The sequence below is a fragment of the Budorcas taxicolor genome, chromosome 14 (genome assembly GCF_023091745.1).
Source record: "Budorcas taxicolor isolate Tak-1 chromosome 14, Takin1.1, whole genome shotgun sequence".
Lineage (NCBI taxonomy): Eukaryota > Metazoa > Chordata > Mammalia > Artiodactyla > Bovidae > Budorcas > Budorcas taxicolor.
The window spans coordinates 40037947-40063738 of NC_068923.1; positions in this window are offsets into that span (position 1 = coordinate 40037947).

Genomic DNA, 25792 nt, shown 5'->3' on the forward strand with positions numbered 1-25792 from the left:
CATCATACCCAGCTTTCAGCAAAAAATTACAAGACATACTAAAAGACACAACACACAATTTGAAGAGACAAAGCAAGTATCAGAACCAGACTCAGATATGGCAGATGTTGGAATTATCAGACTGGGAATTTAAAACAGCTATGATTAATAGGCTAAAAATCCTAATTCAAAAAGTGGACAACACGCAAGAAGAAATGGGTAATATAAACAGGGAGATGGAAACTAAGAACCAAAAGGAAGGCTTGAAAAAAAAAAAAAATGAAGGGAAAAACCAGAAATGAAAAATGCCTTTGATGAACTCTCCAATAGTCTGGACACAGCTGAGGAAAGAATCAATGATCTTGAAATGTCAGTAGGCACTTATGAAACAATGCAAAGAGACAGAATGAAAAAGTTCAAACAGGATATGCAGGAACCATGGGACAATTACAAAAGGTGTTACATATGCATACTAGGCAAGAAGAAAGAGAGAGGAATGGAAGAAACCATTGAAACAATGATGATTGGAAATTTCTTAAAATTAATGATAGACACGGAACCACAGAGCCAGGAACTTCAGAAAACACCAGGCAGGATAAATACAAAAAGGAAAAAAAAAAAAAAAACCACTTAGACATAGCACATTTAAATTTTAGAAAATCAAAGATAAAACAAATCTTTAAAGAAGCCCCAGGGTGGGATGGGGGCTGCAGCAGCAGCAGCAGCAGCAGCAGCAGCAGCAGGGTGGAATGGGGGAGTACATTATTTATTTATAGAAGAGCAGGAATAAAAAGGGCTTCCCAGGTGGTGCTAGTGGTAAAGAACCCACCTGCCAGTGCAGGAGAGATAAGAAACATGGATATCATCCCTGGGTTGGAAAGATCCCTTGGAGAAGGAAATGGCAACCCACTCCAGTATTCCTGCCTGGAGAATCCCAGGGACTGGTGGGCTGCAGTCCATGGAGTCACAAAGAGTCGGACATGACTGAAGCAACTTAGCAGGGATGTGGGGATAAGAAGTAGTGATACATCAAACTTTTATTCAGAAACCAGACTAGACTTGGATTGTTTACATGTCACTCTTGTGCTGGAAAATAGGCAATAATGTGCTTCGGCTACTGTGAATACAGAACTAAGACCAGGAATTCAATGCTTAGCCAAAAATTATGATTAACTGACAGAATGAAAGGAAGATATTGGTGGATTTGTAAGGATTTAAAACTCTTATCACCCAGTGGGATGACTAATTTGTCTTGGTATGTCCAGAACTTTGTCCATCTTAGCACTGAAAAGTCTGTCTCCTGGAAAACCCCTAGTCTTAGGCAAATGAGACAACTGGTTTCTGTAAAATATTACACAAGAAGAAAACCAGTATCAAGTGAAAAAAAAACAAAAACGACTTTGAGGTGGGTAGTTGTTATCAGTCAGGAAAGATTTTGTGCCCCCTCTTTTACTGGAACCCCTCTTTTCCTTTCCTAGAATTTGATAGTATCTGGAACTATTTTGGGTTGGGGGAGGTGAGAATTCAGGTACTGGCATTTAGGGGTGGAGACCAGAGATATTGCTAAATATCCTATCCTACAATGCACAGGACAGCACCCCTACCCCCCAAATGAAGAATTGTCTTGTTCAAGATGTCAGTAGTGCCAAGGTTGGGAAACCCTGGATTCAGGGAAGGTAATTAGAAATGGAGAGAGTTGTGAGTCCAAACCTCACTGCAGTTACATATAGAAAACTTAAATGTAAGTGGAGAATCAAAGATTGTCTTGGGACGTGCACTGTAAGAGCTAATAAAAGGTACTTGAAATGAAAAAGGTGAAGTGGGCTTCCCTGATGGTCCAGTGGTGAAGAATCTGTCTGCCAATGCAGGGGACATGGGTTTGATCCCTGGTCAGGGAAGATCCCACATGCTGCGGAACAACTAATCCCACGAGCCACAACTACTGGGTCTGTGCTGTAGAGCCCACTGAACCTCTGCTACTGAAGCCCGAGTGCTCTGGACCCTGTGCTCCCAAGAGAAGCCACTTCAGAAAGAAGCCCTGGCACCACAACTAGAGAGTAGCCCCTACTTGCCACAACTAGAGAAAACCCACGAGCAGCAATGAAGACCCAGCAAGGCCACAAAAATAAATTATTTTTTTAAAAAAGAGGTGAACTGCAGAGAAATCCTCATGGTACAAAGCTACCTCTGCAAAATCTAGTCACTGAGGTCAGGACAGGAAGCTGGTAGGTAAGGCATTATAGTGTTTTAAAAGGGATGACCAGTGACCACTGGGATGGGAATGGAACCCATCAGGGTCTAAAATACCTTAGAGAAGAAAATTGTAGGTATCTTGTTGTCAGTAGGTCCCAGGAAAGGGACTCTGTGGGATGGAAATGTACTTTGGAATTTCCATATTAACAATGGGTCTAAAAGAATAGAGCAGCAATTTGATCAGATCTTTGATAAGAAGAGATGTGGTGTAGAAGGTCAAGGGATAGCAAACTCCTGCTTGCCTTAGTTTTGCCAACTGAGGTTCTAAGATGTCACTGTTTTATTTCTATAGAATATAATTCAGAAATCCATGACCTTTTAATACATACATGAGATTTAGTTCAAGGTCCTTAATGAAATAACACAATAATAATTGTTTCTTCCCCCTCATCTCAAAACTCATTCACTGTATCTGAAATTCAGATAATTTTTTGCACAAGTATACTCCAAATATTTCCTGGGGGAGGGCGTGGCACCCCACTCCAGTATTCTTGCCAGTGCAGGAGAGATAAGAAACATGGATATCATCCCTGGGTTGGAAAGATCCCTTGGAGAAGGAAATGGCAACCCACTCCAGTATTCCTGCCTGAAGAATCCCAGGGACTGGTGGGCTGCAGTCCATGGAGTCACAAAGAGTCAGACATGACTGAAGCAACTTAGCAGGGATGTGGGGATAAGAAGTAGTGATACATCAAACTGAGAAAACCCATGGGCAGAGGAGCCTGGAGGGCTATAGTCCATAGGGTCACAAAGTGTCGGATACAACTAAAGTGACTTAGCACAGCGCAGCACCCCAAATATTGGAGAAGGAAATGGCAACCCACTCCAGTATTCTTGTCTGGGGAAATCCCATGGACAGAAGGACCCTGGCAGGCTACAGTTCTTGGGGTCACAAAGAGTAGGACATGACTTAGCAACTAAACAATAACAACATCCCAAATATTGCAAAACTACCATAGCCCATAATCCAAAGCAATATGTTTTGAACAGCTAGATATGATCATTCAGGAAAATGGCTATATTTTTTAAGTTAGTAATTAAAAATATTATTCAAATATAACACTAATGTTTTTAAGCAGCAAACATCTTCTAGAACTTTTAATTCCTGTGCCCTTTTAATTATATTTTATTTTCCCCCAATTTAACATTTTCTAAGAGATCTTGATCTTGACTTCCGTGGCTATTTTCTAGACTATAATCTCCAAGATTGTCAAGGAAGTGCTAAATAGTCAAAGCAGTAAAAACAAATAGGATTTGCATGGTGCTTTACTTCTGTATCCATCTAACATTCACCATAGTGAAGCAGGTAATATTATGCCCATTTCATAAATGAGGTCCAAAGTTATTGGACCTCATCATAAGCTTATGATGGTTGCTGTGATGCGTGCGTGCTCAGTAATGTCCGACTCTTTGCAACCCCACGGACTGTAGCCTGCCAGTCTTTACCACTAGCACCACCTGGGAAGCCCATAACAATGTCTTTATCAATTTTCCTGTCAATAGACAGCTGGATTATTGACATTTTTGCCATTATATGCCACATTGTCTTAAGCATGTTTAAAGGTGCCTATTTGCAAGAGTTCAGTTGGGGCATATACCTAGGACTGGGATTACTGGGTTGTATGGTATCACTCTTTAATTTTTGCCAAATTGCTTTCTGAAGTAGTTGATTGCCACTTTTTCAGTGTCCACCTTACCAGGAGTGGGGCCCTGACTCAGGAAAGACAGTTCTTGATGCCATTAATTTCCAAAGCAGTGATTAAGAATTCTCTAGGAAGCAGGTTCCATGGCTTCATGAACCATCCTGCTGTTTGTTTGGGATCCTAGGAGGAAGCTCTTCCTAATGCCTCCTGTGTCATTTGAGCCTCCCTCCTTTTAAGAATTATTCTCTGTTTATTAATCATAAAAGCATCCTCCAGGCAGTCCAGCTTTTACTTTCTAGCATTCATTCTGACTTTTCCTATAAGGATATATATCACAGTTGAAAGGTCTTTCAGATAATATCGTGTTCTTGTGTATAACTTGAGATTTAAAGGTCTGACATGCCTTAAATCCACAGTTAAGAATGTGGAATGATTGCATTCTGTGTGTATAGTGCTTTATAATAACGTAGATAGCCAAGTCCACCCTCTAGAAGTCACGTTTCCCTCTCTTTATTAATTATCCTGTCCGTGTGATCTGTGGCAGGCTGAATAATGGCTCATAGGCTTTGAGAATGTTATTCCAGCAGGCACACTGCCACTTGGATGGAAAGGGACATAAAGAGGATGAAATAAAGTAAGGCTGGTGGGCTCCCCAAACTCCACAGGTTGGAGACAGGCTGGTAAAAGTACTCAGCTGCAAACATGCAGTATCCTTCAAGAAAAAGGGTGGAGTTGCGGACTGAGAGCCACAGAGAGTCATTCCCAGGACCTAAAATGTCATGGAGTTTGCCTGGTTGCATGTGGATATTCACTGACTGAGACCCATGTACTCCTTTTCTTCTTTGGTTTTTACCCTTTTTGAATGGCACGCCTGTAACTGCTATCCTATGTATGTCCCATCGTTGCTATTGTGGTGCTGAAGACTCTTGAGAGTCCCTTGGACAGCAAGGAGATCAAACCAGTCAATCCTAAAGGAAATCAACCCTGAATACTCATTAGAAGGACTGATGCTGAAGTTCTCATACTTTGGCCACCCGATGCAAAGAGCTGACTCTTTGGAAAAGACCCTGATGCTGGGAAAAATTGAGGGCAGGAGGAGAAGGGGGTGACAGAGGATGAGATGGTTAGGTAGGATCATCAACTCAATGGACATGAGTTTGAGCAAACTCTGGGAGTGAAGGGCAGGGAAACCTGGCGTGCTACAGTCCATCAGTTTGCAAAGAGTTGGACACGACTTAGCAACTGAACAACAACAACAACAACAACAAAGGAGGAGTCGGAGACAGAGGAAAAGGCCGTGAGAAGCAGGGATTGGATTGGTGTGGCCATTAGCCAAGGAATGTCAGCAACCTCTAGGAGGTAAAAAAGAGAAGAACAAATTCTTCTCTTGAGCCTCTAGAAATGACCAGATTCTGTTGACACTTTGATTTAGACCCTATGAGGCTCATCTTGCTCTTCTGATCTCCAGATCTGTAAATGATACTTCTGTGTTGTTTTAAGGTATTACGTTTGTGGGAATTTATTACACAGAGCAGCAATAGGAAGCTGATACACTGGCTCTTAAGCTAGGGTCCTTAATTGGTCTTGTAAATTCAAGAACATGAGCTAGAACTGTTGTATGAAAAGACATGAGAGAAGAGACCTTTTCCCTAAGCAAGCCATTTCGTTAGAAGTGGTCAATTTTCTTTTTCTGAAATAAGACATCTTTAAAGGTACTAGAAAGAAGTGACTAAATTACAAAACCTTTTATAAAACAAATGTTCTATAATCTAGCAGATCCTACCTGGGATAACATACTTCAGCTTTTACTAAAGGTCTAAACTGACTCCATTTAAAAAATCCTCTCTCTAGAAAAACTACGGCCTCTTGGGAAAGAAACTAAGGATAATGTATGACATTATTTTTGCCAAAATGACAGCAAGATCACATTATTGATATTCTTGTGAAATCCTAACAGGGAAAAATGCCATGGTTAAAGCTTGAGAGGTGTTTTTGATGGCACTGGTTATTTAGGACAGGTTTGGGCAGATCTGGCAAAACACTGAAGTTGAATGTATGTGCTTTTGATTTTAGGAAGAACACTCTGTAAGCTGAGGTCTTCATTCCCATGTTTACTTTCTTGTTTTAATTGATGAGCGATGCAAGCATACAACATTTAATTTATTTACATTTAGTATACGAATGCAGATTCCTTCACGCTGGAAATTCTTCAGAGGGAGAAATTTGAAGATTCTATTTAGACAACTAGCTTATTAGCTAGCATTTTGTCTGTTAGTGTCTGACCTTTTTGACTAAATACCAGTTTGCTCTGATGGTTCTTATGTCGTCACAGACCAGTCAGGAAACCAGACATGTGGGTTACACAGGGGATGAGAGGTTTGAGAACCGGTCAGGGGCAGCAGGGAGACCCACCAGGCAGCAGGAGGTTGCCTGCTCCCTTAGCACTAGAGGCCACAGGGGTGGCATGGTGAATAGTTTCTATGGCTGCCGTAACAAACTGCCATAAACTAAATGGCTTATGATAACAGATTTATTATTTTTTTGCTTTTAATTTTTTTTTTGACCAAGAGTCATGTGGGATCTTAGTTCTCAGACTGGGAATCAAACCTGGGCTCCTTACATTGGAAGTGTCAGGGAAGTCCCAACACAGATATATTGATTCTTATAGTTTTGTAATTCAGAATTCTGCAGTGGGTCTCCATGAGCTAAAATCAAGGTGTCATCAAGGCCATGTATCTTCCTGGAGGCCCCAGGGAGAATGGTGTGTCCATCATCTGGGAGGCCACTTGCATATCTTGGCTACTGACTCCCTCTCTCCATCTTCAGGGCCAGCAATGGCTGGGTTAGTCTTTTTCATATCACATCACTCTGACACCATGTTTCTGCCACTTTTTCTGCATTTAAGGGCCCTGTGTTTACATTGTGTGTGTGTGTGTTCAGTCATGTCCAACTCTTTTTGACCACATGATGGACTGTAGCCCACCATGGGATCCATGGAAATCCATGGGATTTCCCAGGCAAAAATACCGAAGCAGGTTGCCATTTCCTCCTCCAAGAGATCTTCCTGACTCAGGGTTATAACCCTTGTCTCTTGGTTCTTCTGCATTGGCTGGTGGATTCTTTCCCACTTGTGCCACCTAGGAAGCCCTTGGGATTACATCAGGTCTCATCTGGAAAATCCAGGCTAATCTCCCTGGTTTGAGCTCAGCTGACTAACGACCTCTGTTCACCTTGACTTTCTGTTGTAACCGGTCACGCTTTGGGGGAAATTAGAACATGAGCATCTTTGGAAGCCATTATTTTTCTTGGTGTTCTTGGGGCTGGCAGCGAGGGCGATACAGTGGAAGCTAGGCCAAGGCAGGAATTATGATCATAGATGGTGAGGTGTAGACAGAGGGAAAAAGAAATTCCTTGGCCCCACCTTGCAAAATGGGACGTTTTTACTAAGTAAGCATCTAGTGCTAAAGATCTGACATCTCGCTTTTCCTTTAAAAAATTTTTTTTTTACTTATTTATTTGACTGTGCCACACCTCAGCTCTGGCAAACCCAGGCCCCCTGCATTCACACAGAATCTAGTTCCTTGACCCGGGATCGAACCTAGGCCCCCTGCATTGGGAACGTGGAGTCTTCACCACCGGACCACCAGATAAGTCCCTCCTTTTCTTTTTTGTTTTTTTTTAATGTGGAATTTCAGAATTTTTTATTAGCAGCAACAGAGTGTATTGTTCTTTTGTTTTACTTTGCTGTATATGGGACAACTATACACAATTTTATGAAGTGTACCAACGTTATGGAGAAAGAAAGTGAAAGTGAAGTTGTGTCCGACTTTTTGTGATCCAATGGATGGTACCAGGCTCCTCCATCTATGGGATTTTCCAGGCAAGAATATTGGAGTAGGTTGCCATTTCCTTCTCCACAGGAGAAAAGACAAGCCCTATTGACATTGCTATATTGACCACACACAAATCCTTTCCTTAAGTCAGGTGAGAGTCTGAGTTGCTTGTGTGGGAAAATCATGTGATTAGAGCCATTGTCCATTGGAGTTTTTTGTGACAGCAGACAGCATCACAGTTTGTAATCCAACGTCTGTCTCTTTAGCATTCTTCCTGGATGCAGGCTGAAAGAGGTCAGTTTGGGTGTGTTAGCTTGTTCAACTCCCCCCCGCCCCCTTGCCCCCTCCCCCCAACACACAATACTGGGAAAAGATAGCTCAATATAATGTGCCTATTTAAAAAAAGTCTTTTATATCACTCTGTAGAAATTACAGCAAGTGGAATTCCAAGGATCACTGCATGAAGGGAATGTCAATGTTAAATCCATAGATAGTCTCTTTGGTACCGAGTATCATAAATTAAAAGCAAGCCCCAGGGAGCCTGGAAGAGGAAATGGCAACCCATTCCAGTATTCTTGCATGGAAGATTCCATGGACAGAGCAGCCTGGTGGGCTACAGTCCATAGGGTGGACTGACATGACTGAAATAACTTAGCACACACATACACACCAGAGAGAGGGTGAAGAAGGAAATAGTGGGGCGCCAAGTTGATCTGTTTGTCTTTCTTTCTGGAACACATTTGCTTGGTTGTTTTTTCTTGGGGCCCTTTTCCCCTTCAGAAGAAATTGCCACCCTTTCCCGCCATGGTTTCATGGGCTGTCTTAGCAATGTTGTCTCAGCAGCTGGCTGCTGTGCCAGTGTCAGGGATGGCAGCCACTGGGTGACTGGGTGAACGGCCATGCATTTTCACTGGAGAAACAGGGACGGAAGGCCTGCCTTTGTCATCGCCAGGATAGCTCCAAACGTGAAACTCCACCCCAGCAGTGTGCCTGGGAGAGTGGGGTGCCAGTCACCCGGCCACTGCTTTTTCTCTTTGTGACCAGCTCTGTGCACGACTAGGTCTTCTTTGAGGGAAGGAAAATTCATCTCTCTTTTCTTGTTGTCATCCTGGATCCAAATTTGGCTTGAAGTCTAGAAGTCAGAATTTTTTTTTTTTGGCCGTGTAGCATATGGGATCTTAGTTCCCTGCCCAGGGATCGAATCTGTGCCCCCTGCATTGGAAGCGTGGAGTCTTAACCACTGGACCACCGGGGAAGTCCATAGATGTCAGATCTTTAAGTGGACCCTCCTCTGCTGGAATTTCCTGTGGATATAGCGATTTTCTGCTCTGAGATGATTTGTGTCAGAAATGGGACAAGGGTATGGAAATTGTGTTTTCATCTCTCTTTTTCCTTTGTCCATCACTCCCAGTGCCGTCTTTCCCACTCAGCAACGCAGGGCAAGGACGCTGAGTGTGTCCATAGGTGTTATCTCCTTCCTGTGCCTTTGTTGATAGTGGCAGAGACCACAGCTAGCATTCCCCAAGCTCTACACACCCTGCTAAGTGCTTTACTGCCTGATGGCAGCTTATCATCAGAACAACTCACAGGCTATTACTATCACCATTGTTTTAAATGTGAGTAAACTGAGACTCAAAAGGCTGGGTAACTATTACCTGAATTATGTCTCCCCCACCTGGCTCAGAGGTTAAAACGTCTGCCTGCAATGCAGGAGACCTGGCTTCGATCCCTGGGTCAGGAAGATCCCCTGGAGATGGAAATGGCAACCCACTCCAGTATTCTTGCTTGGAGAATCCCATGGAGGAGCCTGGTGGGCCCCAGTTTATGGGGTCACAAAGAGTTGGACACGACTGAGTGACTTAACTTTAACTTTTCACCCCAGGTGGTGCTAGTGGTAAAGAACCCGTCTGCCAATGCAGGAAAGGATTTTGGTTCAATCCCTGGTTTGGGAAGGTCCCCTGGAGGAGGAAATGGCAACTCACTCCAGTATTCTTGCTTGGAGAATTCCATGGGCAGAGAGGCCTGACGGGCTACAGTCCATGAGGTCGGAAAGAGTTGGACATCACTGAGGTGACTTAGCATGCAGGCATGCACACCCCAGGTCATAGGCTGAATCCCCAGTGCCTCAGAATATGGCTGGGCTTGCAGATAGGGTCTTCAAAGAAGTAATTACGTTGGAATGAGGCCATGAGGTTGGACCCTAATCCAACATGACTGGTGTCTTTATAAGAGGGGATTAGACACAGACACCAAGGGAAGACCACTTGAAGGCAAGGAGAGGGCTGCCATCTGCAAGCAGAGGAGAGAGGCCTCAGACAACAACCCTCCTGACCCCTTGATCTCAGACTTCCAGCCTCCAGAACTGGGAGAAAGTAGTTTTCTCTCATTTAGGGGTCCCCTCACCTTTGGCTAAGATCAAGTGGTGGCTCAGACGGAAAGCGTTTGTCTACAATGTGGGAGACCTGGGTTCGGTCCCTGGGTCGGGTAGTTCTCTGGAGAAGGAAATGGCAACCCACTCCAGTACTCTTGCCTAGAAAATCCCATGGACGGAGGAGCCTGGTGTCCATGCGGTCGCAAAGAGCTGGACACGACTGAGCGACTTCACTTTTTTTCACTTTTCACCTGTGGTAACCTGGCTTCCCTGGTGGCTCAGAGGTTAAAGCGTCTGCCGCTAATGAGGGAGATCTGGGTTCCATCCCTGGGTCAGGAAGATCCTCTGGAGAAGGAAATGGCAACCCACTCCAGTATTCTTGCCTGGAGAATCCCATGGATGGAGGAGCCTGGTGGGCTACAGTCCACGGGGTCGCAAAGAGTTGGACACAATTGAGCGACTTAACTTTAACTTTCACCTGTGGTATGTCATCATGGGATCTTTAGCAAAAAATCCAGTAACTTTCCTATGCCTATACACCTTGAAGGTGTATACACTGAAGCTCTGATACTTTGGCCATCTGATAGGAACAACCAACTCATTGGAAAGGACCCTGATGCTGGGAAAGATTGAAGGCAGGAGGAGAAGAGGGATGACAGAGGATGAAATGGTTGGATGGCATCACTGACTCAATGGACATGAGTTCGAGGAAACTCCAGGAGATGGTGAAGGACAGGGAAGCCTGGGGTGCTACAGCTCATGGGGTCACAAGGAGTTAGACACGACTTAACGAATGAACAACAGAAAATACCAGGCAAACCTGATTGCAGAACCCATATTTTCAATGTAAGTTTCTGAATTTTTCTATAATGAGTTCCAAGTAATACATTTAAGCTTTATTTTATATTCTGAAAGGACATGTTATAAAATACTAGATATGGTCTCTCCTTTCCTATTAATAATATAGTTACCACAATTTGAAAGTAATCACTCCCAAATCTGACAGTGCTACCCTGGTGTCCAGGTTTGTCTAAGTGAGCTGTGAACATTTCAAAACAACACTTACTCAATTTTTCTTTAATTAAAGGGACAGAAACAACTATGCAAAACAGCTTTTGGTTTTTAGGGGCAGAAGGCAGGTTTCAGGAAATTAAACAAACAATAAGGTTTGGAAATTCCCCCAAGAGTGGGGCTTTCTGACCCCAAAACAGGGGCGGGTAACTCTCAAGAGGTGGAGCACTTCTTATTTTCCCAAAGGATTGAGAGCCTGGGCAAAGATGGGTGAGGGCTGGGGTGGAAAGTCCACCCAGAGGAGGCCTCAGAGGACTGGACACCAGCTGGTGTCTTTTCCCAACCGGAAGCCTTGGATAGAAATGGGATGAGTGGGCGGGTCGTGGGCAGCGCTGCCAAGGCCATGCCCCAGGGCAGGCAGGTGAATCTACTGGTTGATCCTGATCTGCTGGTTGGAAGTGTTTGCCGTAGAGGATCTTACGCAACAGAGCTGACCATAATGGCATTGGAGACTTGCTCTCACCGCATTCTCTGGCTTACTATGGGTCTTCACAGTAATTAATCATCACAGAGACCCCAAGCACAGACAGTGGAATGCTCGGTGATTCAAGGCACATCTGCGTTTTATTTTTAATACTTTAAGAAATTTATTCCATTCCATATATATATATGCACACATAATATGTATATTTAAATATAAGTTTAAGATATAATTGCATACATTATTATTATTATTTTTTATTGTTAATAAAAGGCAACATTAGCCCAGTTTCCTGGTTTCAGCTATAGATCATTCATGGCTTTTCTGAATTTTCACTGTGTTAGTTAGCATGGGTTCTTTCTTCATTGCTTTCTTTCTAAAATCTACCTGGGAAGGACAAGAGAATACTAAACAACAGTTTGTGTTGCATTCATGTAGATTTCAGCAGAAGGAAAATAAAGGATTCAGTGTGTGGTCCAGGTAAAAGGAAAAATGTGACAGTGGGGGCTTGAGCTGTGACCTTGCATGTAATCAATAGGCTGCTTCTCCTTCCGTCAGGCAGAACCGATTTCTGCGTTTCTTTTTTTTTTTTTCCTTCAGCAAACGCAGTTACCTAATGATATTAAAATTTTAATTGATTATGCTAGATGTTCTGGAAATGAAAGCAGCAGCCAGGCTTAAACGCACTCAACCCAGTCGCCCTCCAGCCGCCATTGAAGGGAAATCTGACAGCTGTAAACAAATGCTGCCACCTACAGGAAAGAGTCGGGACGTGCAAGCCAGGGTCATCCGTCCTCCGCCATCAGGCTCACTGGACTTTTTCTCTACCCACTTCCCAGTGCGATTCCAAAGAACAGAATCTGTACTTATTTGAATTTTTAAATTTTGCTTCAGAATGCAAAGTGAAACCTTGTATTCTGTAGGAAAAAAATTCTTCTTTATAGTAGAACTTCAAATTCTCTAACACTTCCTTTTCCAACTCTTGCGACCCCATGGACTGCAGCCCTCCAGGCTCCTCCGTCCATGGCGTTCTTCAGGCAAGAATGCTGGAGTGGGTTGCCATTTCCTTCTCCAGGGGATTTCCCTGACCCAGGGATAGAGCCTGCGTCTCCTGCTTCGTAGGTGGATTCTTTTTTTTTTTTTTTCGTAGGTGGATTCTTTACCACTGAGCCACCTGGGAAGCCACTTATAAAAAACAGGATAGAAATACTGAAAGAGGAACCTTGAGAGAAGGACTTATTCGACAGTGTCTGAACTGGTAAGGCAACCACTTCAAATTTTTCTTTATTTTTTTTCCCCCTTATTCTGTCAGCATGAGACTCAAGAATGCTTTTCACTGTAAAATGTCATTTAAAACAATTTAAACCACTCATAGTAGCCTCTGCTCAAGTTCAGGAAGTGGCCAGTGGCTAGGTAACTCCAGCTTGGGTCAGTGTGTTTAGGAAGCATGTCCTTCTATCGGATTAAGCTGTGTCAGCCTGCTGGGCGTTGGGCCTGTTTCTGTGCTATGGATCCACACAAAGAAAGCAGATTTCCTCTCTTCACATTTATGAAGAAGTCATTCCAGCTCCCAGGGCTTCATCCTTCAGGCTGCAGAGCCTGGTTTCCGAGATTTGATCCCTACATCCTCCACCCCGTGGCCACCTGCATGCACCTGGCTGTGCTCACTCATGGCCAGTCCTGCCTGGACTGCTGTACTCGGGTATCCATGGCAGACTCCCATGAGGTTGATGGACAGCATCATCTCCATTTTGAAAACGCTGCTCTTTATAGCCTGTCCAACTGAGACATCAACTTGACCAGCAATAAGGCTACTTTGCACAGCTGGAGTGATTCTAGGCCGCTGAAAAAGAGTGTAGGCAGTCATCTGAGAAAAGGGTTGTGAGCGTGGTTATGTGTGATAAGCTCTCACAATACGCTGCCTTTTCACCCACAGAAACTAGGACAGCAGTGCTGATCACTGTCATCCCTCCCCAGATTTCTAGAGCATGTGGCTTGTGCATTTTCCTGGGGGGTGTGAGCAGAGGCTCTGGAGGAAGAGGAGAGTGTTCTCTGTTGTGCAGACTGTGCTCCGTGTGAAGCTGGGAAGCCAGCTGTGAGGTCTCTGGGTCTCTCCTTTCTCATGCAGCCTCTGTATGGTGGAGGAACTCACCGTCATGCCTGAGCTTGAGGTCATGGGTTCTCTCCTCTCTACTGAAACCTGTGCTGAGTGGAGGGTGGGGTCTGCAATCAGTTACATCATTGTGCTGTGTGCTCAGTCATGTCTGACTTCCTGTGACCCCATCGACTGTAGCCTGTCAGGCTCCTTTGTCCATAAAATTCTCCAGGCAAGAATACCGGAGTGGGTTGCCATGCCCTCCTCCAGGGAATCTTCCTGACCCAGGGATTGACCCAGGTCTCTTGCATCTCGGTGGACTTCATTCCCAGACTGGGTGCTCTGCTGTACTACACTGGGCATTAATTGTATTTTAAGTCTTCTCTCTAATTTGAAAAGGGTTTTGTTGTATTATTAAAGGAATATCAAGAATCCATGACCATGTTGGGAAATGGTTTGGAAGCAGTGGATCTTGAAGCCCTACGAGTTCTCAAAAAAAGCTCATCTTAAAGGAGCTCACAGGGCTTTCCTGATGGTCCAATGGTTAAGAATCTGCCTGTCAATTCAGGGGACATGGGTTCAATCCCTGGTCTGGGAAGATCCCACTTGCCGAGGGGCAACTAAACCCAAGCACCAGAGCTACTGAAGCCTGTGTGCCTAGAGCCCATGCTCTGCAACAAGAGAAGCCAACAATGAGAAACTCGTGCATCACAGCATTCACTGCAACTAGAGAAAGCGTGCACACAGCTCGGAAGGCCCAGTGCAGCCAATACGTGTATGTATTCGGGGCTGAGAGCCTCATGGGAATCCTGGGTCAGGATCTGGGCAATAACTACTAACTGCCTTGGGGCATGAATGGGATCATGCATTTACCCGTGGTGATTACGAAGCCTCTGCTCACAAGATGAGTTAGTTTGGTGTAATCATGCAATCAGATTTAAACCCCCTTTTAAGTTTAAAATTTAGAAATGGTATCTATTTGAAGATTAGTCCTATGTTATATTTGAGCTCTGACTGTGGTATTGGTGGTTAACTCAGACCAACGTTCCTGCTGGAGCTTTTAATTATGCATAATAACCCTCATACTTTGTTCTTCTGTATCTTTCATCCAGAGGTCCCCGTGCTCTCCAAGTATTATTAACTCATTAATCCTTGCAACACTCCAGGGAAGCGGATCGGAGACAAGGTGATTAACCCATTTTCCAGACAGGGCCATAGAGGCACAGAAGATTTCAGCAGTTCCCTGGGGTCGCATGAGTCAGGGCTGGGTAGAGAACAGAGCCTTTCTGTGTTCCATTCCCAGTCTGCCTCCTCCTGGGAGTGATCACCAAGGATTTTGGGAATTGTCTCTACCTGCTTTCTTACTATTGGTGTGGAGCAACACAATGAACATCTTGCGGAAAACAAGGCCAAAATATATATTTTTTCTGAAATGTAAAATGTGTGCACTTTAAGGGAAAAGAGATGTACATATTAATCACCCAAGTAAAATGGGGTAACGCTTAGATAGAGGCCCAAAGTCCTCAAAGTCTTCTAACATAGACCATTCAACTTTTCTTACATAGAATCAGGAAATTCCATCTGGCCCAGCAGAAATGAAACTTGAACTTCACAAGAGCTAGGATTCAGTTTGAAACTGAGAAGTACTAACATCTGTCTTTTGAGTTTGACAACCTTTTCTCCTTGGTTTCACTTGAATGCAGGCTGGTTTCACATGGACTTCATTGTCGTTTCAGTGCAGCCAGAGGAGGGGGCCTCTGTGTGATCTGGGTGGGTGTCCAAAGGGCTTATGTCCACGGAGGCATTGAAAGGCTGCGACCTGGGGTCAAAGGGCTCCAGAGACTGAGTTGAAAAGCAGAGTAGCAAGTTCAGTGGGAAGCACCATGCCTTCATTGGCCATTGTCTTTATTTATGATTCATTTATTTATTCAATAAACACTCATCGAGTATCTTTTATATGCCAGTCATTAACAGGGTGCAAGCAGTTCTAACATCTTGAGTAAGGCATAATGCTCATCTTTCAGGGCTTTGCAATCAAGGAGCAAAGATAAACAAACAGACAATTATTACATAAAATAAAGAGTAACTGTAGAGATTTTTACAAAGTCTAATTAAGGCAAATTAGCTTGAGTGGCTCAGAAAAACCTTCCAAGAGGCATTTCTTGAAGACCATATGGGGGGTGAGTCTGAAGGATGAAGAGTTTGCTGAGGGCAGTGATGGAGTTAAACTTTCAAGGTTATCTATTTGCCGAAGGTCAGCAGTTAGGACCGACAGCATCATTTACAGCAGCAGCAAGTGGTCCCTGAATTCTTACTCTGAGTGAGATGGGAAAACCAGACCACCTTACCTGCCTCCTGAGAAACCAGTATGCAGGCCAAGAAGCAACAGTTAGAACTGGACATGAAACAAAGGACTGATTTAAAATCGGGAAAGGAGTACATCAAGGCTGTGTATTGTCACCTTGCTTATTTAACTTATATGCACAGTACATCATGCCAAATGCTGGGCTGGATGAAGCACCAGCTGGAATCAAGATTGCTGGGAGAAATATCAATAACCTCAGATATGCAGATGACACCACCCTTATGGCAGAAAGTGAAGAGGAACTAAAGAGCCTCTTGATGAAAGTGAAAGAGGAGAGTGAAAAAGGTGACTTAAAACTCAACATTCAAAAATTGAAGATCCTGGCATCTGGTCCCATCACTTCATGGCAAATAAGATGGGGAAACAATGGAAACAGTGAGATATTATTTTGGGGGTCTCCAAAATCACTGCAGATGGTGACTGCAGCCATGAAATTAAAAGACGCTTGCCCCTTGGAGGAAAAGCTATGACAAACCTAGACAGCGTATTAAAAAGCAGAGACATTACTTTGCTGACAAAGTAATGTCTTTGTCATATAGGCAAAGCTATGGATTTTCTAGTAGTTATGTATGGATGTGAGAGTTGTGATAGATTATGGTGAATGATGTAGGATTCGTGATCTCTGAAGAAGTTTTAGTTTTAGGACCAGGGACTGGCTTGATCACTCAGAGCTTTTGTGTGGCAGAAGTTTTATTACAGTGAAAAAGGACAGAGGAAGCTTCTGACATAGACATCAGAAGGGGGATGGAGGGGGCCCCACTCACTAGTCTTATCAAGGCCTTATATACTTTTACAGACCCACTCCCACAACATACATTTTAAATTAACAAGATTAGAACTGACAATACAAAGGTCTTACCAGACCCACTCCCACAACAAATGTCTTAACAAGATTAGCCAGAAGTTTCTTGTTAAGGAGAAACATGTCTTCCAGCAAGATACATTGTTGCTACAAAATCATTAGTACAGAGCTTAAGGAAAAACAGCTTAAGGGCTTCCCTGGTGGCTTAGAGGGTAGAGCATCTGCTTGCAATGCAGGAGACCAGGGTTCAATCCCTGGGTCGGGAAGATCCCCTGGAGAAGGAAATGGCATTCCACTCCAGCACTCTCGCCTGGAAAATCCCATGGATGGAGGAGCCTGGTAGGCTACAGTCCATGGGGTCACAAAGAGTCGTAGTGACGACACCTTAAGGAAAAACATACCCTTGATCAAGATAGTTGTTTTGTTGTGTCATTTGCTCTGGGCTTAAAGAAAGTTAGTCTTAAAGACTGTTTGCATAACAACTCAGAGTTTAAGAGAAAACATCTTACATGACTAAATCAAAGCAGTGTAGAAAAAAACGTTTGTCCCTTTCTCCTCCTTGAGAGTCCCAAATCCCTTTCTCCTCTTTGAGGGCCCCAGACTCCTTATCAACCTACCTAAGAATTAAGGCTCTCAGCTGGACCATAAAGAAGGCTGAGCACCAAAGAATTGATGCTTTTGAACTGTGGCATTGGAGAAGATTCTTGAGAGTTCCTTGGACTGTGAGGAGATCAAATCAGTCAGTCTTTAAGGAAATCAATCTTGAGTATTCATTGGAAGGACTGATGCTGAAGCTCCAATAGTTTGGCCACCTGATGCGAAGAGTCCACTCATTAGGAAAGACCCTGATGCTGGGAAAGATTGAAGGCAGGAGGAGAAGGGGACAACACAGGATGAGATGGTTGGATGGCATCAGTGACTCAATGGTCATGAGTCTGAGCAAGCTCTGGAAGATGGTGAAGGATGGGGAAACCTGGTATGCTGCAGTTCATGGGGTTGCAAAGAGTTGGACACAACTGAAAGATTGAATAACAACAACACTTCTAGACTCCTGAGAAAATGAAGACACTAGAAATGATTCTGGTCCTCAAGCAGATTATAATCTGTTTGAGAAAACAAGGTATTTGTTAATGGATGAGTAGGAATAAAATGTGATGTGTAGTTAGTGCCACTGAGGACTCAGATGATAAGCACAATAGACATCCAGAGAAGTGAGGGTGTATCCTGAAATGCTAGAAATAGGGATATTTATGGGAGAGATGGGGGCTTCCCAGGTGGCAATAATGGTAAAGAACCTGCCTGTTAATGCAGGAGATATTAGAGACACAGGTTCAATCCCTGAGTTGGGAAGATGCCCTGGAAGAGGGCACAGGAACCCCCTCCCATATCCTTGCCTGGAGAATCCCTTGAACAGAGGAGCCTGGTATACCACAGTCCATAGGGTCCCAAAGAGTTGGACACGACTGAAGCAACTTAACACAGCACAATGATTTCTTATAATCACTTCAACTGTATTTGGCTCCAATTTTCTTGTTTTATATGGATTAGGCTAGGCTATGCTGTAATAATAAATTATACCATTTTAAACAAATAGAGTTATTTTAATGTTGCACTTATATATCAGAATGGGTTTACTTGATTACAGTGACCAGCAGATCATGCTGGAGACTTGGACAGACCATTACTGTTTTAAACTCAAAAATGATAAGTATCCATTCTGGTGACATTTCATGGCCAAAGCAAATCACATGACCAAGCCAAACATCCTGGAGTGAGGAATACAACACTCCACAGCATTTGGAAGGCGAGAACAAGCTATCACTGGTATCCATGTTTTCAGTTCAGTCCAGTTCAGTTCAGTTGCTCAGTTGTGTCCGACTCTTTGCGACCCCATGAATCGCAGCACACCAGGCCTCCCTGTCCATCACCAGCTCCCAGAGTTCACTCAGACTCACGTCCATTGAGTTGGTGATGTCATCCAGCCATCTCATCCTCTGTCGTCCCCTTTTCCTCCTGCCCCCAATCCCTCCCAGCATCAGAGTCTTTTCCAATGAGTCAACTCTTCGCCTGAGGTGGCCAAAGTACTGGAGTTTCAGCTTTAGCATCATTTCTTCCAAAGAACACCCAGGGCTGATCTCCTTTAGAATGGACTGGATGGATCTCTTTGCAGTCCAAGGGACTCCCAGTGTCTTCTCCAACACCACAGTTCAAAAGCATCAATTCTTCGGTGCTCAGCTTTCTTCACAGTCCAACTCTCATGTGCATACATGACCACTGGAAAAACCATAGCCTTGACTAAACGGACCTTTTTTTTGGATATCCACAAATCCATGTTTTGACCAAGACCTTCCTTTTTTTTTTTAAATTTAGTAAAAAGAATTTTGTTTTTCTTGGTTGCACTGCAAGTTATGTGGGATCTTAGCTCCCTGACCAGGGATTGAACCTGTGACCCTTGCATTGGAAGCATGGAGTCTTAGCCTCTGCACTGCCAGGGAAGTCCCAAGACCAAGTCTTAAGTGGTTTAAGTGGGTGCTGGAGGAGAAGCCATATGTCTACACCCCTGCCAGCAGGGAGCAAGCAGCTAGGAAAGAAGTGTCTCTGCAGGAAAGGGTTTGCAAATTGCATTCTCCATTCTCGCTTCTTACCCAGAACTTGGTCATGTGGCCACACCTAGCTTCAGGGGATGGGGGAAGTATACTGTTTAGCAGGTAGCCACCTCCACAGCTTCCTAAGGAACAACAGAAAAGTGGGTATTAAGGGACATATAGCAGTCTCTGTCACCATGAGTTAAAGGACTTTTCAAAAGAGACAATAAATGCTGTTTTTTCAAAAACACAATATTTGGTGGATTGAATGCTATTAATTACTCACAAGCCTCCAGTTTTTCTCAGAGCAATGGGAAGGGTAAGCCTGAGATACTGGAGACACCCTCTTCCACCTGCTTTTCACTCTCAATCTCATTGAATCCTGCTGCAGATTCCTGGATGACAAAGCACAAATCTCTTTGAGTCCTGACCAAAGAATCTCTTCTAAAGTGTTTCCTCAGCACCAGAATTTAACTGAAAGGATAGACTTCTGAATATTTTCATTAGGTAGGACAAGAACCTAAGGTGGAGAAGGAAATGTTAACCCACTCCAGTACCCTTGCTTGGAAAATCTCATGGATGGAGAAGCCTGGTAGGCTACAGTCCATGGGGTCGCTAAGAGTCGGACACGACTGAGTGACTTTTTACTCTCAGGAATTGGAGAAGGAAATGGCAACCCACTCCACTGTTCTTACCTGGAGAATCCCAGGGACAGAGGAGCCTGGTGGGCTGCTGTCTATGCGGTCGCACAGGGTCGGACATGACTGAAGCAACTCAGCAGCCGCAGCAGCAGCACCTAAGGACCATGACAATGGCTACCACTGATCAGGACTCTCACAATGACCTGTTGAAGTGTAGAGTTTGGTTAATTGCTATTTTGGCTTCCCTCATAGCTCAGTTGGTAAAGAATCCACCTGCTGTGCAGGAGACCTGGGTTTGATCCCTGGGTTGGGAAGATCCCCTGGAGAAGGGAAAGGCTACCCACTCCAGTATTCGGCCTGGAGTAGCAAAGAGTTGGACACGACTGACTAACTGTCACTTCACTTATTAATCACCATTTTATGACATAAACAAAAATGATACAAGTAAAGCAAATGACTGGTAACTTGGGAACAAATCCCAGCATTAGAAATTATACCAGAACTTAAAATTAGTGTCCTAAAATTTTTAGAGTATTCTGGAGAATTTGCTTTGTCTTTTCCACAAAGCTTTGATTTTCAAGCTATGACTTACTTCTTTTAAATTGTTTCTTTTTTATTCTTTTTTTTTTTTCAAAATCTTCTTGAGATATAGTTCATATGGTAGAGAATTCACCCATTTAAGTGTATAATCAATGGTGTTTTAGTGCATTTACAGAGTTGTACATCCAGTACCACAATCAATTTCAGAGCATTTTCATCACTCCCAGGAGAAACCTTGTGTTCCTTAGCCATCAATCGCAAACTCCCATAAGCTACCAGCCCTGAGGAACTAGCAAACTCAACTCGATGGATTTGCAAATTGTGAACATTTGATATAGACATATGGGCCTTTTGAGTGTGTTCTTTGACTTAGGGTAATGTTTTCAAGGTTAATCCAATGTTGTAGCTTATATCTGTACTTCATTTTTTTTGTGTGTGTGTGGAATAATATTTTTTGCTTGTATAAGCCGCATTTTATTTATCCATTCATCAGTTGATAAACATGTAGGTTGTTTATATGTTTTGGCTATTATGAATGATGCCTCTATGAACATTTGCAAACAAACATTTGTGTGCACGTGTGTTTATCTTTCTCTTCAATGTATACTGAAGGGATGTAATTGCTGGGTCTTATGGTAGTATGACCATAGGTTTAAACATTTGAGGAACGGCCGGATTGCCTTCCAATGTGGTTGTACCATTTTCCATTCCACCCAGTAAAGTATGAGGTTTCCAACTTCTACACATCTTCACTAACACTTCACCAACACATCTTCCTAGTGGTTCCTCATTGTATTTCCCTGCTACTGATGTTGAGCATCTCTTCATGAGCTTATTATTCATTTGTATATGTTCTTTGGGAAAATGTCTATGTGGCTCCTTTGTCCTCTTTTAAAAAAATGAGTTTCCTTTTCATTAATGAGTTGTAATAATTCTTTATGTATATATTTTTCAATACATATACTTTACCAAATATGTTATTTACAAAAAATTTTATCCCATTCTGTGGGTTCTATTTTTTCACCCCATTCTTACCAATTTCTGTAAAGAAACCATCTGGGGTTTTGATAGTAATCACATCACATCTATGGATCAATTTGGGGAGTATTATCAACTTAACAACAGCCTTAACTCTTCCAATCCATGAATGTGAGATGCCATTCCATTCATTTAGTTCTTCTTTAACTTCTGTCAACAATGTCTTATAGATTTCAGGGTATACATTTTACACTATTTTGTTATATTTATTTCTAAGTATTTATTTTGATTTTTGTTGATGCTGTTGTAAACAGAACTGTTTTCTTAATTTCTTTGTATTTTTCTCATTGCCACTGTATAGAAATACAATAGGCTTTTGTATATTTTTCTCGTATACTACCTCACTGAGCTTGTTTACTAGTTCTAATAGTTGTTTAGTGTATTCCTTAGGATATTCTATACATTAGGTTGTGTCACCTGCAGATAGAGGTGTTTTCCTTCCGCCTTTCCAATCGGATGCCTGTTATTTGAGATTCTTGCCTAACTGACTTGGTTATACATTATAACTTCTTCAGAGGATATCATGGATCATAGTGACAAGCTCCATGCCTCTCCCAAGCTCTTTATTCCTAATGCCATTACTGGAGTAAGTGGTCATCTGGGGTTTACTACTAGGTTCCTTAGGGAGAAATATCTTAGGAAAAATGGGGAAAAGAAGAAATTCAGAGGGAAAAGAAAAAGGAGTAAAGGGAGAGAAATAGGAAGGAGGTAGGTGAAGGAGGAGAAGAAGGGAAAGAACAGAAAAGCTGAGAGTTGGTTCTGGAGCTAAAGCCTCTCTGAGCACTGTGTATGCAGTCATGCCAGCAGTGAAGTTGTTGTTTTTTAATTTTTTTTAGTCGATTTACAACACTGTATTTATTTAGGTGTTTATTTACATTTTGGCCATACTCTGCAGCATGTAGCATCTTAGGATCAAACTGGTACTGCATTGGAAGGCAAAGTCTTAACCGCTGGACTGCCAGGGAAGTCCCTGAAGCTGTCGGTTTTTGTGCATGGCCTGAGCACCACCAGGAAAGGCAAGCGATGGAGCTCTAGCATAGTAAAGGTTTTCATTTTATTCGTGTAAAGCAGAAAAGCATCAAGTCCTTATGCAGGATGGGTAACTTTAGAGAAAATAGTATCAAGATGGTAACAATGCAAAGCAGGTTTCTATGTAGAAAGCATTGATGCGGTCCTTGTCAGTGACTTTGGGCCAGGACCAGAAGGGGAAGCCTGGTTTGTGTTGCTGCTCTTCCTTGGCCACTGATGACCATCTATCTGGTTGCAGGTGAGCAGTAGCAATGAAGAAGTAACCGTGGGGAGTGCATTTCAATGCAAATGCCCCACCCCAAATGCGGCTCTTTGCTGAGGACCAAAGATAGCCTGAGGATTATTGACTTGTGATTAATTCATTCAATCTAATTATTGACTTGTTTGAACTTGGGTAATCTGACGGCAGCTGGATCCAGAAAAAGATTGGTATCTGAAAGAAATATGATTTTTCAGAGGCTTTGGGGTTATAAGTAAAATGCTTAGAGTACGTGACTTTTTTAAAAGAGAATTAATCAGAATGTGTACTTCGAATGTGGGTAGCACAAGGCAGTGAACTGTGCCACTTCTGGAATAACAAAAGGCAAACGGAATCCTTGAGGAAATGGGCTGGCTTCGAATTATGAATCACTGAGCCCATTTCTTATAGTGATTAATGATGAATCAGTGTTTTAACTTTGGATGAAATAATAGGCTGCATCTGAGGCGCTCCATTAATCATCATAAAAATTAGGCTTGTGCCAATTCATTACTGCAGGGTTGACATGTGCTAAACAGTTGAGTCGAATTTCAGCAAGGGGTGAACTTTAGGCAAGGGCTGGCTTAAAAGAATGCAAATGCTAGGATTCTATTCTCCCCTGGATGGGTGGGGATTTATGAGTGGAGAATAGATCCTATTATACCGTCCTTCCACTGGACCCCTCCTCTAGATGCGTAACAAAACACCACTACAAAGTCTTTTCCCTTTTGGCATTCAGGGGCACCATACAACAGATAACCAACATAGATCACAAAATCTGTGGGGTTTTTTTTTTTTTTTTTTTTTGCGTGTTTCATGGATTCAGAACGCGATTAACAATCTACTGGACACTGGGATTTCAGCAGGCATGAAAGTAAGCAAATTTAAGCCCACTGCTCTTTGAAGAACAAATCAACCTTGCAAAATGTCTGCTTTTCTTAAAACTTCTTAATATGGGTAATGAAAACTTGAGCTACAGGCAGCAGAAGGAAGAAACTTGGTCCATATAAGCCAGTAGTCAGGCTGGATTCATCATTTGGTCAACTTCAAAGCTCTTGAGCTGAATGGGAGGTAAAACAGCGGTTTCAACAGATTAAAATTAATGTGCTTGAAAGATGTATAGACTGTGTGGATGTCTCTTGTCGTGGTTGGCAGTGACGGAAAATCCAAGATAAAGTCATGCAGTCCTGGATGCCAGTGATTTTGATGGAGTAGAAAAAAGCTCAGCCAGGGTACAAGAGAGCTCTATTGTTATGTCTTAATGTTATTGGCTGTAGGGATCTTTAAGAATCCTGAAACACATTTGAGTCATCATTTGGAAACTTGGCTTATCCTACACAGACAGTACAGTTTTTTTTGGTCAAATCAAATGCATACGAGTTTTTTTTTTTTTTTGGAAGAAAACCTAAGATTGGATCAGAGTTTGAAAGTCTATTTTAAGAGATATTTTTAAAATACAGATTTTCTTAAGATAGTTTTCATCAATATTTATAGGAAGAAGAAAAAGAACAAAAGGAATTAGAAAACTTGAATCAATGAGATGTACATACAGAGTTTTTGTGCATAGTTTAGACACACACACACACACACGCACACACACAGTTTTGCATAAAGCTTCTGTCATTGAAATCTAATCACTTCTCAACTGATTTCTCTGACCCCAGGTTCTTCCTCACTCAGTGCATTTTTCATACCTACCAGAGAGAACTTCTTACAACAGAGAATGTGTCTGATGCCTGCCTGACCTAAAACTCCAGTGAGGGGAATAAGCTCCCCACTCCCAACACCTGGGCACCTATCTGAAAGCATGTGAGTGGAGAATAGGTACAGGGTGGCAGGGCATGGCCTGGGACACTGGAGCCCAATTCTCACACTAAGCACCATCCGTGCTCTGAATAAGCCCTCACAGATGTTTGGAGACTGTAATTTGTAAAATAAGTAAGTTAATTTCAAGGCATGTGTTATTGTATTTTTTTACCTGCATTTTCTTAGTCATAGGTTATTAAAAATATAGCTATTTTCATGCAGGAGATCCCTGAATTTTGTGTGTGTGTGTGTGTGTGTGTGCTTTAAAAAGGGAACTTCATACTCAAAAAGGCTTTCTAGGTGGCATTAGTGGTAAAGAACCTACCAGTCGATGCAGGAGATGTAAGAGACTTGGGTTTGATCCCTGGATTGGGAAGATCCCTGGAGGAGGAAATTGCAACCTTCTCCAGTATAAAATTCCTTGGATAGAGGAGTCTGGCAGGCTACATACAGTTCATAGGATCACAAAGAGTCAGACATGACTGAAGCAATTTAGCACACGTACCCCAAATACATAGGAGTCAGCAGCTAAAGGACAAAGTAAGAATGTGTTGGCTGCGCGGACGCCGGAGGGCCTAGAGGAGCTATTCCACGTTCAAGGTCAGGAGGGGCAGCGGTGAGGAGATACCCCTTGTCCAAGGTAAGGAGCAGCGGATGTGCTTTGCTGGAGCAACCGTGAAGAGATAACCCACATCCAAGGTAAAAGAAACCCAAGTAAGACGGTAGGTGTTGCAAGAGGGCAGATACACTGAAACCATCATCACAGAAAACTAGTCAATCTAATCACACTAGGACCACAGCCTTGTCTAACTCAATGAAACTAAGCCACGCCCTATGGGGCTACCCAAGACGGGCAGGCATGGTGGAGAGGTCTGACACAATGTGGTCCACTGGAGAAGGGAATGGCAAACTACTTCAGTATTCTTGCCCTGAGAACCCCATGAACAGTATGACAAGGCAAAATGATAGGATACTGAAAGAGGAACTTCCCAGGTCAGTAGGTGACCAATATGCTACTGGAGATCAGTGGAGAAATAACTTCAGAAAGAATGAAGTGGTGGAGTCAAAGCAAAAACAATACC